A 16,504-nucleotide genomic window follows, 5' to 3' on the forward strand; every position below is an offset into this window, starting at 1 on the left:
TTAACAAGGCAGCAACTGCATAGTATTTCACCTGTAGTGGTGAAGCAATTAGTGGGAGAAGCTCAGGAACAGCTATCAAGACCCACACCAGCTCCCCACGTATATCTGAAGTTAGAGAGTATCACTCAACACTTTGAACAAAGCGATTCATGTAATTAGAGAAACTGGCTCAGCTCTGCTGTTTGGGTTGTGGCCACCAAGGCAGCTACACGGAACCAGAGTCTGGAAATGTTGGTTGCTGTAAATTATAAGTATACCACAACAGTTTTGATTGATACAGGACCACAAGTTTCAATGATAGATCATGGTACCTATGAAGGTAAAGCTCCTTTAAAGAAAGAAGCAGTTTCAGTAGTAAGTGTTAATGGTGCAATTAACATTTATCCAGTTGTATGAGCTTAATTAATATTATCTAATGCATCTACCTCACGACCCTTGTTTTTATTAGGCAAAATGAATATTCTGGGAATGGATATTCTGAAAGTGTGGGAGAGAGGCAAGTCGACATCGGCCTGTCAGCCTTGCACAGCCCCTGAGAAGCAGCCAGGCTTTGATGAGAAACAGGCCTTGGGAGAAAGATAAGAAACTGCTGAGTTGTGCCAAGGTGGCAGGGAAAAACAACGGACAGCTGCAACACTGAACTGTGGAAAAGTACTGAACTGTGAGAAGTTACCGCTGCATGAACAGCGCGAGAACAAGAAGGTGATTGGTCTGCACAGCGCGTGTGAGAGTGGTCTTATGCTGATAGGAGAAAAGGTAGATAGCTGTCTAATTGCTGATTTGCTAATTATGAAGTAAGAGCTTTAACCATAGCATAAGTATGTACTACTGCAATAATAAAGGGTCTTTCCTTTTGCACTTCATGGAGAGTCTGTGCCTCAATTGCCACATGAAAAGACTATCTTGGATAGATAGCTGTGGTAAATGGGAAATTGGTAGTCCTCCGGTTACATGAAAAACTAGTCTCCATATCATTAAGCTGATACATCTGCTACAAATAGCCCCACCCCTGCCTAACAGTAAACCAGTGTCGGGGGAGGCAGCGGGTCTGCCTCTAGTTAACTGAAGAAGAATTTAACCTTGACGAGATTCCAGTGTATCCATGAGAGGCCAGAAAGTCCCGAGAAGTGCCATGGAAACAAGATTAGAGAACTAAGATAAGAGGAACTGTCCTGATGACTAAGCTGAGAAACTATTACCCAGTCATGAACTGTTAGTTACTAGGTAAACCAATCCTGTATGAACACCTACTTTGAAGAAGGTTATAAAAAGGCTTGTTAGAACAATAAAGTAGCCATTGTACCCATTTTGGCCATTTTACACAATCTGATGTTTGTCGTGTCCGTCTCTACTGCGACAAACCAGCATAAGCTACCTGTTCCTGCCATAAAACCTATGGCAGAATTAGTCAAATGATTAGAGCAATTTGGTATTATAGGGAAAAAAATAATCACCATATGGCTTTAAATAAATAAATTGTCTGTTTAACAGATGCTGTTCCCAATATAGTAGATCTAGGTAATACAATAAATGAATGTGCTTTTCCGTGGATGGGATTGTTAGATATAAAAGGTATGTTCTTTCTGATCCCAATATGAGAGCAAGACAGACCAAAGTTTGCTTTTACTTTGGGTGGAATAAAAGAAACCTTTAATTGTCTACCATGAGGTTCTAAACATGGCCCCACCATTGCCCATGCATGTTAGCTAAAGTGCTAAGTCATCCTCCCACCTGAAGTAACAATTTTTCATTATATAGATGATATTCTAACCAGAAGACCAGATGAGAAAACAGTTTGCCAAAGTATGAACGTTATTGTCCAGAATTTACAGAAATTAAATATTTGCATTCCCGATTCAAAATGTCAAGGACCAAATCAAGAGGTTATATTTTTAGGTACCTTTGGCTCGAAATACTGACAAGGTTCCTAAGGGAACTACACTCCATTTGAGAAAGTGCTGTTAGCTCCATATGAAGGGCTGCTAACTACCAAGCCATTAACTCAAGAAAGGGAAATCAAGTTATGTGTGCCTATTCCTATTTTAAAACCTATTTTAGCAGGTAAGCTGTTCCCCTAGGGGTAGCACAAAGAGTAGATATAAAGTGCAGGGATGTTTTTTGTATATACATCACCGGGTTACAAGTGATTGGATGAATAAAAAAACTAAGCTATTGGAGAGCATAGAGCCACTCGGGATGCCTGTGTGTTACTGTAAAAGCTGGCAGAGGAACTCTCTAAGACTCGTTTTGGAGTGTTAGAAAGCAGACATTCTTTATTGCAGCGCTGGGCGCACACGCGAATAGCTTCGCAAAGGTAAGCGCGCCCCAGATCTATAAGTGGCAGCTAATATACAGTGAGATTATACATATTCATAACTTTTCTGAGAAATGAGTTACATATGCATTAGATTCCCTGGAACTAATTACAATATCTGCATCCTAATTACGCATGCGCTTTCTTGCTGGGTGGTGGTCTCGAGGGGTCCCTGGGGGTCGTTGGCAGTCTTCCTCACCATGTCTGCTGGTTGACCTCAGCGCTCACGCATGCTCACAAAGGTCTGTTTAGGAGGTGTTGTGCAGCTGTGTTGTGTCTTGAGCTGGTTTGTTTTAATTTGTCCTGTCCTTGTTCCTGTTATCTTCAAGAATAGGCCCCAACTGTCTTATTTATTACTGTCTTATCTTCAAACCCCTTTCTTCTTCATGAAAGCACCAACCTTCAGCTGTGTCTGCACATACCAGAAGCTACATTGACACTGACCTAATTTATTCTCAGTAAAAAAAAAAAAAATTAGCAAGATGAAAAACAAGACGGAGAGGAAAAAAAATGTTAGCAAGATGTTTTGGCTTACATGTGGAGTACTCCCAGTCACCCTCCTCCCTGATAACTGACACCCCGCCCTGGGACAGTGAGTCAAAAGCAGGGGTATAGTTCACAGACGGGAGTGCTCAACTCATAGGGAAACAAAGGAAAGGCAAAGCTGCAGCTATAGCAGTAGAGACTGGAGAAGCTTTCACAGCTTCTGTGGCAAAGCTTAGAGCAGTGGAAATGGCCCGGGAGCAAGGAGCTACTTGTGTCTATATGGACTCATGTGCTATGTGGGCCAGTGCCACCCAGTGGTTAGAGAATTGGGTGAAAAACAGTTGGCAAGTAAATGGTAGAGACGTATGAGGAAAAAACACACTGGGAAAAGATTTATGATATAGCTGAATCTAAAAGCATATCCATAGGACATGTATCTGTCCACTAAAAACTTTAAAACCCTGAGGCACAGAGGAATCAGATGGCTGATCGTTTGGCTGTAATAAATGTATTACAAAATTCTGAGGCAAAATGGCTAAGTAAATGGTTACGCGAATGGCTAGGACACTCTGGGACTTATGATTTATTGCAACAGGCTGCAAGGAGAAGATGGCCTGTGACAAAAGCTCTGGCAAAACAAATTGTAGACTGATGCTATTTTTGTCAAACAGTGGTACAGTACATGTCAAAAGGACAACAGTTTGCCAATGTCAGTGAAGGTAAACTCTGGGAAACTTGGCAAGTAGAGTATACTGGTCCTTTAAAGCAAAGACCTGAAGGCTAGAAATATATAATCACAGAAATAGAAATAGTTAGTGGTATAGGGAATGTGCACCCCACCAGAGCTTCAACTTGTCTAGCAACTGTTGCTGGTTTAAATCAGTGGTTTGCTACTTTTCCCTTGCCCAGAGAAATACAGTCTGATAGTGGATCACATTTTAAGAATAAAGAAGTACAAATTTGGTGTGCCTCAAATCGAGTACAATGGATTTTTCACCTACCAGATCCACCTCAAAGTAACAGGGTAGTAGAAAGGTGGAATGGACTACTAAACAACTGCACAAGAGTGAATCTATAACACCTCTAAGCAGGGATCCCATTTGTGGGAAGTTGTAAATCGGCTATATAAGCGACAAACTCCCATGGAAGACCCACAGATAAGGGATTTATGTCAGTAGCTGCACGGATTTCTGTTAAAACAGAAGTGAAATCCTATCAAGGTTCTGGAGATGAGGTTGTGATTAAACATCCATCTCAGGGATTAACCTGGCTTACTCTTGTTTTACAAAGGAAAAGGAGTATGGGATGCTGTAGACACAAAGGGGAGTAAGTTAACCATAACTGAGACTTGGATTATGTCCAAGACCTAGGTCTCTTCCCTTTCAGGAAAATGTGGTGTTACTTTATCCCCGTGGAAAGACTGATAACTGGAACACACACATGAAACCTATCTCTGACCATGGGACAGCTCAGGTGTTGAAGATAAGTCACAACCCATCTTTAGAACTACAGTTACAGGAGGAATAACATCTGTAGTAGCACAAGGTCAAGGACTGATAATAGGCAATAATTTTACACTAACCCTAAGATCTAAAGTTAATCTAAATTTAACTATTTGTAATAACACTGGATGGGAAGCTGCACGTGGTTTTGATAACCGAGTGAAATGGATACTACAGACATGTAAGGCAACTAATCATACATTAGTGGCCCACAAGAATTATGCTAACTGTACACAATGAGAATAACAATAATATATAGTACCTTTTCTGTAAACACTGGTAATAATCAATGGGCAAGTCAATGTAAATGAAAAACATTAAGGTACCACTTATTGTGTGTCTTATAAAACATCCCAAACAACCTCTTATCAAAATTACTACTCACTTAATGCAATTGCATGATGGAAAAGAATCCATGATTATGGCTCCAAAATTAGTGACAGTAAATGTACATTTGAACCTGACCAATGTGCACACTATTGCATAGAATAAGACTTGTGCTGTTTATAGTGATCCTCTCTCTTATTGATGGCTGCAAAATCATAGACCAATAGGACATAAAACTAAACCAGATATTATTCAAACTCTGTTGGGTGGAATTGGTACAGGAACAGGAATATTCAATTCATTTGATATTGAAACCTGAGCAAATAAATAGTCATTATTGGAAGAAACTGAAGCTGGTGTAACCAGAACTGCAAGCTGGCTATCAACAGCTTTACAAACTTCAGTACAAAATTGGCAAGGTGCTTGGCATCTCTCACGGCACACTAATGTACCGCTATAGTCCCAATTACTAACAAAAATATATAATAAAAGTTGGTTCTTCTTTGTCTTGTATTGTATTTCAATCAACTAGTATATACAAGGTCAATTAGATTTGGGTAGCCATTTAAAATAGTCAAGGACAAACCTTAGAATGAACGTTCCCTGATTTAGTGAAAGACAAATTCAAAGGAGGATGGCTTAAAATTGTTGAAGACCCCTATTATAATGTAGCTACAGAAGAACTAATTTTCCAATTGCTAGGGATTGGACAGATTAGGGACACTCATACAAAAATAATACCTTTATGACAATTTGCTGTCCATTCCTAAAGTCTTTACTGAGAATACGTAGGTACCTACAGTAGCAGGAGACTGTTTGCATTGTAATACTAATGACATTTGTGAAATTAGTAAACATTGTACCCACTGGCTATCCAGTTGAGGATGGACCTGCCCTACCATGCCTAGAGCTCCAGAATTCTGCAGTATGAAACACTTGTCTGATATCTGCATCTGGCAGTGTATCTATGGTAATGAGACATGAGTATATGATGATGATTTTGGACGTGTTTGTGTTTCCACCTTCAATACTATTTACTTGGAAGTTGATGTAAATTTTAGACCTGGCAACATTTTCCAATGTAATGTGACATATGTTTTTGACCAAATCACCAAATGGACTTACTGGTTAACTTCTCATATGACTGAACAAAAGATGTCTTACTTTGCACCATTTAATATATCAGTAATGCTTGAACTGCTTCAGTTAGCAAAAGTGGAAACCAGTCTTACTGAACATAAACAGTATGCTATTGTTAAAAGCTGGTCACCAAAAGTTACCAATGCACCATACACATGAATGAAATAATAACTTCAAGTTAAATCACATACTGAACTATTGTAAATTACCAGTTTCACACACACACACACACACATATATATGTTCTTACCCTCACTGTGCACAGGCAAGAAGGCTGGTTGATCATACAATGAATGTAATAGGCTCACTGTGCAACACCAGTGTTACTGATTTGTTATTAATTTGAGCTGATTTTAATAATTTTTGGTGATTTTGATTTGAATAAGGAATTATTAGGCCTAATCAATTAAATGGAATTTTATAGGAGTATCGGTTTTATAATAGTTAGAAAAAGATAGTTGTATAATGCTTTAAGTAGCCATAGAAATATTGCATTTAGTTTAGAGTAACCATACAATGAGTCATGCTGCTACAAAGTCCTTTGTAAAGTCCCAGGATAAGGCTGCGTAGGCTGGTTATAATCATTAACCAGATTTATATTCAAAGAATAAGATTAATGACTAGGTACTATTGTTAGGCTGCTTGGTACAGATGATTTATTGCCCTGTTGACCAGGATGTTCTAAAGAATACATTATGAAAGGGCCTCGAAGCGTGTCAAAATTGTAACGTGAGCGAAAGCCCTTGAGACAAGGATATTGAAGGGTCTTTCTATTGAGTCAGTAGTCCGTGGTGGTCATAAAAGCAGCCCCCCCAACTCATTTCAGAACTCAAGTGTGCATGACTGGAAAGAGGTGGGAATAAGAAAATGAGTTACAGGAATTATCATGTTTATGTATGAGAACTTGTTTATTATGTTTTACTGTATCCTATATGATCAGCATGCTACACGAGTTAGGTGTGTGTTGTTGGTGAGATGACTCTCCTACGCACCCGGCCATTAATAAAGGAGTGTCTGCTTATCTACATCAAATTGGTGTCGATAAGTTCTTTTATCCCGTTTGGTGACAGGTTCTGGCGACCCAGATGGGACTTCACTGAGAGAGACCAGAGGAGTCGGGGACCTGATCAGTTCCAGCCAGCACCGAGGAATTCTCGGGGATACCCATCGATCCCCGATCCATAAGGCTCTTTGCGACGTCCCCTGGAATTGGTAAGACACTTCTTATTTGGTTTGGTTTGGAACGTCTGCCCGTCAGACACGGCAAAAGCTGCGCAGGGTTGGACTAAGGGTACCCATTTGGATTGGGAGCTTAGGCATCTGCCCGTAAGACATAAGCGAAAGCTATTGCAGGGTTGGACAAATTTGGGTATTGGAAAAACCTATATGCTCTAGGTTTTTGTTGGTATTTGTATATTTTGGTGTCTGTATCTGTTTATCTAAAAATTGGTGGTGTTTCTGTGAGTTTGAGATGTACAAATAAGTACGAAGTGAGTGTGGAGTTCAGATCCGCAGTTCTGTTATCTCACGAGGGGTGCAGCCGGAGAAGAATGAAGCAAAAGATTGAGTGATTGTGTGTGTGTGTATTCTAAAATATTTTGAAATGGCATCTAAACTAGCACATTTGTTCAAGAGTAAGAGTGTTGGTAATTTGGCTTCTGATGAAAAGGTACCAAAAACTGCCCCATTAGGATGTCTGTTAGCACATTGGGGAGAAATACATGATGACTTAGGTAAAAGTCAAACGATAGAGTACTGTAATCATTGGTGGGCTTTGTATGTTTTGGAAGATCAGGAAAAATGGCCTACCAATGGAACTTTGAGCTATAACACCATATTACAGTTAATATTGTTTTGTAGAGAGAAGGAAAATGGAATGAAGTTCCATATGTTGATTCGTGCTTTTATTTGAGGCAACAAACTGATTGGTAGAAAGAATGCAAATTGATTAGTAGAGATAATTTTGTAATGGCTTCGACTTCTGAAAACAAGAAAATAAAGAAATGTTGCTCTGCATGTGATATTGGGAAAAGGTGCATAAAACATGTAGCTCCCGAAGAGGATAAAGTAGAACCAGAATTAGATATAGCCCCTCTGTGAAGAGAACAAAGACCTCAGAGGCAGGGATATGGAGGTAGAAGAGATAATGAATCAGTAGAGATGCTGGATCCAGAAAGTAGTGGAGTGCTTATTGTAGAGAAGGGCATCAGAAAAGAGAATGGCCAAAGATGAGGGGTGGTCAGCAAGAGGTGGCAACAGTAATGATCCTAGATGAATGAAGGGGAGCGGAGGGGAACCCAGATGAACCTCTGGTTGTAATTAAGCTGGGAGAAAAGAAGGTTAAATTTTTAGTAGATACAGGAGCAACATTTTCAGTATTGAATACTTGTAAAAGGAAATTAGGAACCAAAACAGCAAACATAAAAGGAGTGACAGGGAAAGAAGAAAACAGGCCATTTCTACAACCCCTGGACTTAAAATTTGGGAACAAACTAATTACACATAAATCCTTGTATGTACCAGAATGTCCGATACCCTTGTTAAGAAGGGATTTGTTGTCCAAATTAAATGCACAAATTGTTTTTGAGGAAGGGGAACTCCTCCTAAAAATACCTGAGTCAAAGACAGGAGAAACCCTGATGATACAAGAAAGAATAAAAGAACAAGAAATTCCACAGGAAGTAGATCTAGCAGTAATCCCTACAGTATGGGAAACAGATAAACCTGGCAAATCAAAATTAGTACCACCTGTGAAAATAGAATTGAAGGAGGGTGCAAGACCAGTGAGGATTAAACCAGAAGTTAGACAGGGAATTAAGAAATTGATTGACAAGTTTTTAGAATATAACATTCTTGAGGAATGTGAATCTGAATACAATACCCCAATTTTACCAGTTAGAAAACCTTCAGGGGAATATAGATTGGTACAAGATTTAACAGCCATGAATCAAATAGTTAAGGACATTTATTCTGTAGTGGCAAATCCATATACTTTGTTGACAGCATTAAAACAGTGGCTTACAGTGCTTGATTTGAAGGATGCTTTCTTTTTGGAAAATCCACAAACAGGATGAAAAATGCAATTGACATGGACAAGACTACCCCAAGGATTTAAAAATAGCCTGACAATTTTTGGAAATCAGCTGGCGAAGGAACTTGGAGTATGGAAACAGGATAATTCATGGCCACTTACTTTTGCAATATGTGGACAACATACTGATTGCTACAGAAGAAAGATCCACCTGCATAAAGGTAACAATAGAACTTTTAAATTTTCTTGGACTAAACAGGTGCAAGGTATCCAGAAATAAAGCCCAAATACCAAGCCAGACTGTAATATATCTGGGCTTTGAGATTTCAAAAGAACAGCGGCAATTGGGAACAGACTGTAAGGAAGTCATTTGTGGCATACCTGAGCCGAAAAATGTTCATGAACTAAGGGCCTTTCTGGGAATGGCTGGGTGGTGTCGCCTTTGGATAATGAATTATGGTCTAATAGCTAAGCCATTGTATGAAGCTCAAAAGAACTTTCCCTTTGTATGGGGACCACATCAGTAACGGGCCTTTAAAGATTTAAAACGAGCTCTAACGTCTGCACCTGCCCTGGGACTTCCAGATTTAACCAAAGATTTCCAGTTGTTTGTTCATGAAAGACAGCATCTTGCACTGGGTATGCTGACCCAGAGAATGGGAAGTTGGAAGAGACCAGTTGGATACTTTTCCAAACAGTTGGATATTATAAGTAAAGGATGGCCTACTTGCCTTCAAGCAGTTGCTGTTACAGTAATGCTTATTCAAGAGGCCCAGAAATTGACTTTGGGAAGAACAATAACAGTATATGTTCCACATATGGTGATAACTGGTTTAGAACAAAAGGGGGGACTTTGGTTGTTCCCGAGCAGAATGATGAAGTACCAGGTGGTCCTGACTGAACAAGATGATGTGGTTTTAAAAACAACTAACCTGGTAAACCCTGCAGTTTTTCTAAGTTCTACACAGGAAGAAGGGCAGCTGGAGCATGACTGCCTGACTACCATTGAACATGTGCACTCCAGTCGAGAGGACTTGAAAGACACACCGTTGGAAGATCCCGACTGGGAGTTATACACAGACGGCAGCAGCTTTGTGGAACATGGAGTCCGATACTCTGGATATGTGGTAACAACTGAAAATTCGATCACAGAGGCAAATGCATTGTCTAGCACCACTTCAGCTCAAAAGGCAGAACTCATTGCTTTAACTCGAGCTCTTGAATTAAGTGAAAAGAAGAAAGTAAATATCTGGACTGACTCAAATTATGCTTTTGGAGTAGTACATGTCCATGGAATCTTGTGGAAAGAATGAGGATTATTGTCCTCCCAGGGAACAAATATTAAACATCAGGATGAAATTTTACAATTATTGCAAGCAATTCAGAAACCAGCTCAGGTGGCAATCATGCACTGTAAAGCACATCAGGTTGGGAATACAAAAGAAATTGGAGGAAATAACTTAGCAGATAGGGCTGCCAGAAAAGCAACGAAAGAAACAACATTACAGATGGCATTGATTCCAACGAAGACAGTAGTTCTCCCAAGGGAGAAACCTAAATATTCAGAAGATGATGATGAATTGGGACAATTATTGAATGCTAGGAAAAATTTAGCTGAGTGGTGGGTGACATCTAATGGACAAGTAATAGTACCACCTCTTATAATGAGAGAAATATTTCGGGAAAAACATCAGGAATGTCATTGGGGCATAGAGGCTTTGGTAACCCTTTTAAAAAGACAAGTAATATCAGTCAAAATGCTAGGAATAGCCAAAATGATAACTGCAAATGCGAAGTGTGTTTGAAAAATAATCCAGTAGTGTGGGGATTCGGAAGGAGTCCCTGTGAGAAAATGGACGTGTGAGCAATCCTGAATATGAGCAAGACTGGCAAAGCCTCAGCATCGGCAAGGATGTGACGAGATGACCCGGAAAGAATGAGGAAGAACCCAGGAAGTTAAACAACTTCAGGGTGTGGGTTTGGGCAGAGAAGGAACTTTGTACAATGTCGATGTGGCCGTTTTCATCCAATTAGAAGAAAGCTTAAGGTGCATGTGCAAGGCTAACTGTCCAATCAGAAAGAATTATACCATGTGATTGTATCATGTGATTCTCACCTGCATTATAAAAGGCTTGCTTCACTACAATAAAATTGGCATTGCTTAATCACACTGATAGTCTGCACTGTCCGTATCTCCCGCACAGTAGTGAACAAAAAGGTTCAAATGGGTAAACTCAAATCTGGAACCGAACCAAGAGACTACTGGCAATTAGACTTCTCAGAGTTGCCTAAACAAAAGGGGTATTGGTACATTCTGGTGGGTGTTTGTCATGGTTTGAACTCGGCTGGTAGCCAATCACCACTCAGCCAGTCACTTACTTTTTCCCCCTGTCCTCGGTGAAACAGGGGAGGGACAAAAAAAGGAAAATTCGTATGTTGAATTAAAAAAAACAGTTTAGTAATAATAACAAAACAACAGTAACAATAGGAAGTTCAAACGGGTAATGCACAATGCAGTTGATCACCACCCGGCGACCGGTACGCAGCCCACTTCCAGCAGCAATCCTGACTGCACCAAAGATCCCACCACACCCACCGGAAACGGAAATGAGAGAGCACGTGCCTCCTCTATACACTGAGCGTAACATCACATGATATGGAATGACCAATCCAGGCCCAGCCCTCCAGCTGTGCTCTCTCCCAGCCCAAGGAAAGTTAACTCTATCCTGGCCGAAACCAGGACAGTCTCCACCCCTTATTCCATACCATTGACGTCATGCTCAGGTGCCAAATGCATTCTAAGGAACCACTGCCCCTTTTCCAGGTCTCACAGATATCATTCCCTTAGTCTATGGGCCATCCTTCCAAAATGTCTACTGAGTTCATTTAGCCCATAACTTTGGGTTCCATCTGTCATGACAGTCTTTAAGGCTGGAGGAATGAGATGGAGTTGGCTCAGTCGGTGGAGCAGAAGGCTTTGGATGTGGCAGGAGGATGTTGCAGGGCACCAATTGCCATAACAGGGTTATTTGACAGTTCGATTCATTGGCTATTTTAACCTAAAATCAAATCTCCCTGAGGCATGCATTGGACTTCTCCGTCCTCCTGCATTACCCACCAAGTGCACCCAGGGCCTTGGGCAAAAGTGATCCCACGCATGGGTTTACGTTTACCCAAGGCAGGAATAACCCAGACGGTCTTCCCCAACATATTTTTAATGTGCACTACAGGGGCTTTATCCCCATCTACAGTATGTAGGAGGTTTGACTGGGCAGGGCCAGTCTGATTGGTAGATCCCCTAGTGTTGATTAACCAGATGGCTTCTGCTGAATGTGTATCCCAACGTTTGAAAGTTCCACCACCCATTGCTCTCAGTGTAGTTTTTAGCAACCCATTGTATCGCTCAATTTTCCCAGAGGCTGGTGCATAGTAGGGAATGTGATATATCCACTCAATACCATCTTCTTTGGCCCAGGTGTCTATGAGGTTGTTTCAGAAATGTGCCCCATTATCTGACTCAATCCTTTCTGGCATGCCATGACACCACAAGACTTTCTTCTCAAGGCCTAAAAAGTGTTCCAGGCAGTGGCAAGGGGTACAACATAAGTTTCCAACCCACCGGTGGCTGCTTCCACCATTGTAAGCACATAGTGTTTGCCATGCCGAGTTTGTGGGAGCGTGATATAATCAATCTGCCAGGCCTCCCCATATTTATATTTTGACCATTGTCCTCCATACCAAATGGGCTTTAACCATTTGGCTTGCTTGATCGTTGCACATGTCTCACATTCATGGATTACCTGTGCAATAACATCCATGTTAAGTCCACCCCTCGGTCACGAGCCCATCTATATGTTGCATCTCTTCCCTGATGGCCTGAGGAGTCATGGGCCCAGCGAGCCATAAATTGTTCACCCTTATGTTGCCAGTCCAGATCTACTTGAACCACCTTAATCTTGGCAGCTTGATCCGCCTGTTGGTTGTTCTGATGTTCTTCAGTGGCCCGGCTCTTGGGTATGTGAGCGTCTACATGGCGTACTTTCACAACCAGATTCTCTACCCGAGCAGCAATATCTTGCCATAATTCAGCAGCCCAGACGGGTTTGCCTCTGTGCTGCCAGTTGCTCCATTTCCACTGCTGTAGCCACCCCCACAGCACATTTGCCACCATCCATGAGTCAGTATAGAGGTAGAGCACTGGCCACTTCTCTCGCTCACCAATATTCAAGGCCAGCTGGATGGCTTTCACCTCTGCAAACTGACTTGATTCACCTTCTTCAGCAGCTTCAGCAACTTGTCGTGTGGGGCTCCACACAGCTGCCTTCCACCTTCGATGTTTCCCCACAATGCGACAGGACCCATCGGTAAACAGGGCATATTGTTTCTCATTATCCGATAAATCCACCATTATTATATGGTGGGGTCTCTTCAGCACGCGTTACCAATTCCTCCTGTGACATTCCAAAATCTTTGCCTTCTGGCCAATTTGTAATCACTTCCAGTATTGCCGTACAGCTGGGGCTCCCTATTCGACCCCATTGTGTGATTAATGTAACCCATTTACTGACGTGGCATCAGCTGCATGGTGTGTAGAAAGGACACTCCCTTTGAACATCCAGCCCAGCACTGGCAGTCGGGGAGGCAGGAGGAGCTGTGCTTCAGTCCCAATCACCTCTGAAGCAGCTCGGACCCTTTTATATGCTGCCAATATCTCCTTTTCGGTTGGAGTATAGCGGTCCTCGGATCCTCTGTATCCCCGACTCCAAAACCCCAGGGGTCGACCCCGAGTCTCCCCTGGTGCTCTCTGCCAGAGACTCCAGGTAGGGCCATTCTTCCCAGCTGCAGTGTAGAGCACATTTTTAATATCTTGTCCTGTCCAAACTGGCCCAAGGGTTACTGCATAAATGATGCATTTCCTGTTTAATTTGTTCAAAATCTTGTCATTGCTCCAGGCTCCATATAAAATTATTCTTTTTCTGGGTCACTCAATAGAGAGGGCTTACAATCTGACTGTAATTTGGAATGTGCAGTCTCCAGAAACCCACAACACCCAAGAAAGCTTGTGTTTCCTTTCTGTTAGTCGGTGGGGACATAGCTGTTATTTTATTAATCACCTCCATTGGTATCTGATGATGTCCATCTTGCCATTTTACTCCTAAAAACTGAATCTCTTGTGCAGGTCCCTTGACCTTACCACACTTTATGGCACAACCAGCTCTCAGAAGGATTTGGATTATTTTCTCCCCTTTCTCAAAAACTTCTTCTGCTCTATTACCCCATACAATGATATCATCAACGTACTGTAAGTGTTCCGGGGCTTCACCCTTTTCCAGTGCAGTCTGGATCAGTCCATGGCAAATGGTGGGGCTGTGTTTCCACCCTTGCGGCAGTCGATTCCAGGTGTATTGGACACCCCTGCATTCTGCTGCCAGAGGGATGGAGAAAAATGCGTTAGCAATATCAATCATAGCGTACTACTTGGCTGCCTTCAACTCTAGTTCATACTGAAGTTCTAGCATGTCTGGCACAGCAGCACTCAGCGGTAGCGTGACTTCATTCAGGCCATGATAGTCCACTGTCAATCTCCACTCTCCATTAGACTTTCGCACTGACCATATGGGGCTGTTAAAGGGGGAGTGCGTCTTGCTGATGACTCCTTGGGTCTCTAGCTGATGCATCAGTTTATGGATAGGGATTACAGAGTCTCGATTGGTGCAATATTGCCATTGGTGCACTGTTGTAGTGGCAATTGGCACCCGTTGTTCTTCGACCCTCAGCAGTCCCACAACAGAAGGATCCTCTGAGAGACCAGGTAACACAGACAGCTGTTTAATTTCCTCTGTTTCCAAGGCAGCTATACCAAAAGCCGACTTTTGGGTCCTTAAAATACCCTCTCCTGAGATAGTCTATGCCAAGAATACATGGAGCGTCTGGGCCAGTCACAATGGGGTGTTTTTCCCACTCTTTTCCACTTAGGCTCACCTTGGCCTCCAATACAGTCAAGTGTTGAGACCCCCCTGTCACTCCTGAAATACAAACGGGTTCTGCTCCTTTAACATTTGACAACATTAGGGTGCATTGAGCACCAGTGTCCACTAGAGCCTTATACTGCTGGGGGTCAGATGTGCCAGGCCATCGAATCCACATGGACTAATAAACTCGATTGTCCCTGTGCTCTGCCTGGCTGGAGGCAGGGCCCCTCTAATGTTGGTCATAATACTCGCTAATGACAAATGGGTTAGTGTGGTGTGCACGGGTTTCAGCCTCATCTTGATCACTCACTTCTTGTGAATACAAATCAGAAGTTCTTCTCATAGGATCAGGAGCAAAGTCAACCTTTCTGCTCTGTTTGGGCACTTGATTACTGGAAATCGGAGCAGCATTTCTCCTAAAAGAACCCCATTTTGTATTTGTTCTTCCTTCCAACTCACATGCCCTCTCTTCTAGGAGGTAGGTAGGTTTTCCATCCCATTTCTTCATGTCTTCTCCACAGTCACACAGGCGATGCCACAGCTTCCCCCGTGGTGTTGTAAGAGTCGGTCAGAAAATCAGCATTGTCTCAACATTGTCATCAAGGACATGGACAGTGAGGTACCCGACAACGGCCTGTTTGGAGCGTAGTTGTCAATCCCAAGAGTGGAATGTGGTGCAAAGGCTCCTGAATACAGAACTGTGTGGTACAGAGAATGCTGTGCTGTTCTTTGGTACCTGGACCTGGCCAGAGCCGTTAGAGATAACCACATAACTACTGTCAAAAGAGATGGATTGCAACTGTTGCCATAACATCGATGAAGAAATCATGAACTTTAGACGAACTTTGCTTCATTATAATACCAAAACACACCTCCTGGTCGAAGGCTACCCACCTCCAAGACTGACCATGCCTCGGACACTCCCCCCTGCGCATGCGTGATAGTCTCGCTCGAGAAGGGCGGAGATATGATAATTGAATTATGAGAAGGGCGGAGAGCCCTGAGGCAGAGGTGGAGCAAGGTGTGTTACTAAGCATAAAAGATGACTTCTGGACAACGAAAATTTGAAGCTTCCCCACCAAGGACCACGATGATCGACAACGCAGCATCAGCTGGACCCGGGACTGTTAGGACGTCTTGAGATCAGCGGTGGTAGCTATAACCTCTCTTCCTCCTCTCTCTAAATTTTACTTTTCTCCTTTCTTTCTTTCTTAACTATCGCATGCCGCTTCACAGGCAACACAATAAAGTTTTCCTGTTTGATTACTGCTATCCCCTTTGGTGTTAGTCACCTTAATTTCACACTTTCAAGATCGTAGCAAACGAACCATCACGAGTCCACCAAGTGGACTGTGACATGTGTATACCAGTTCTCTCGAGTAAAGAAGTGACTGCTCCTAATAGGTGAGATCCTAGTCCGTGCGGGTGGGGAGTAGGATATGTCCCCTTTAAATTGCTGGAATTCTTGAGATAATTTCTCCACAGCCACGACGAGGGAGGAAGAGAGACTTTCTTCATATTGTCGTAGTCCATGAGCCAATTCATCCACTGTTGGTCCCTCTTCGTCTCTCCAGTCCATTACTGCTAATGCATTGGCATATGATGATGGTGTGCTCCGTACAAGCTTCTGCCACATGGTCTGGGTCCATTGGACTTTATCTGGATCTGTGGGTAGCTGCGCATCATCTGGGTCATAGTAAACCATCTCCCGCACAGCTAGCTTCCTCAAGTA

Source organism: Strix aluco, chromosome W (assembly GCF_031877795.1).
Source record: "Strix aluco isolate bStrAlu1 chromosome W, bStrAlu1.hap1, whole genome shotgun sequence".
Lineage (NCBI taxonomy): Eukaryota > Metazoa > Chordata > Aves > Strigiformes > Strigidae > Strix > Strix aluco.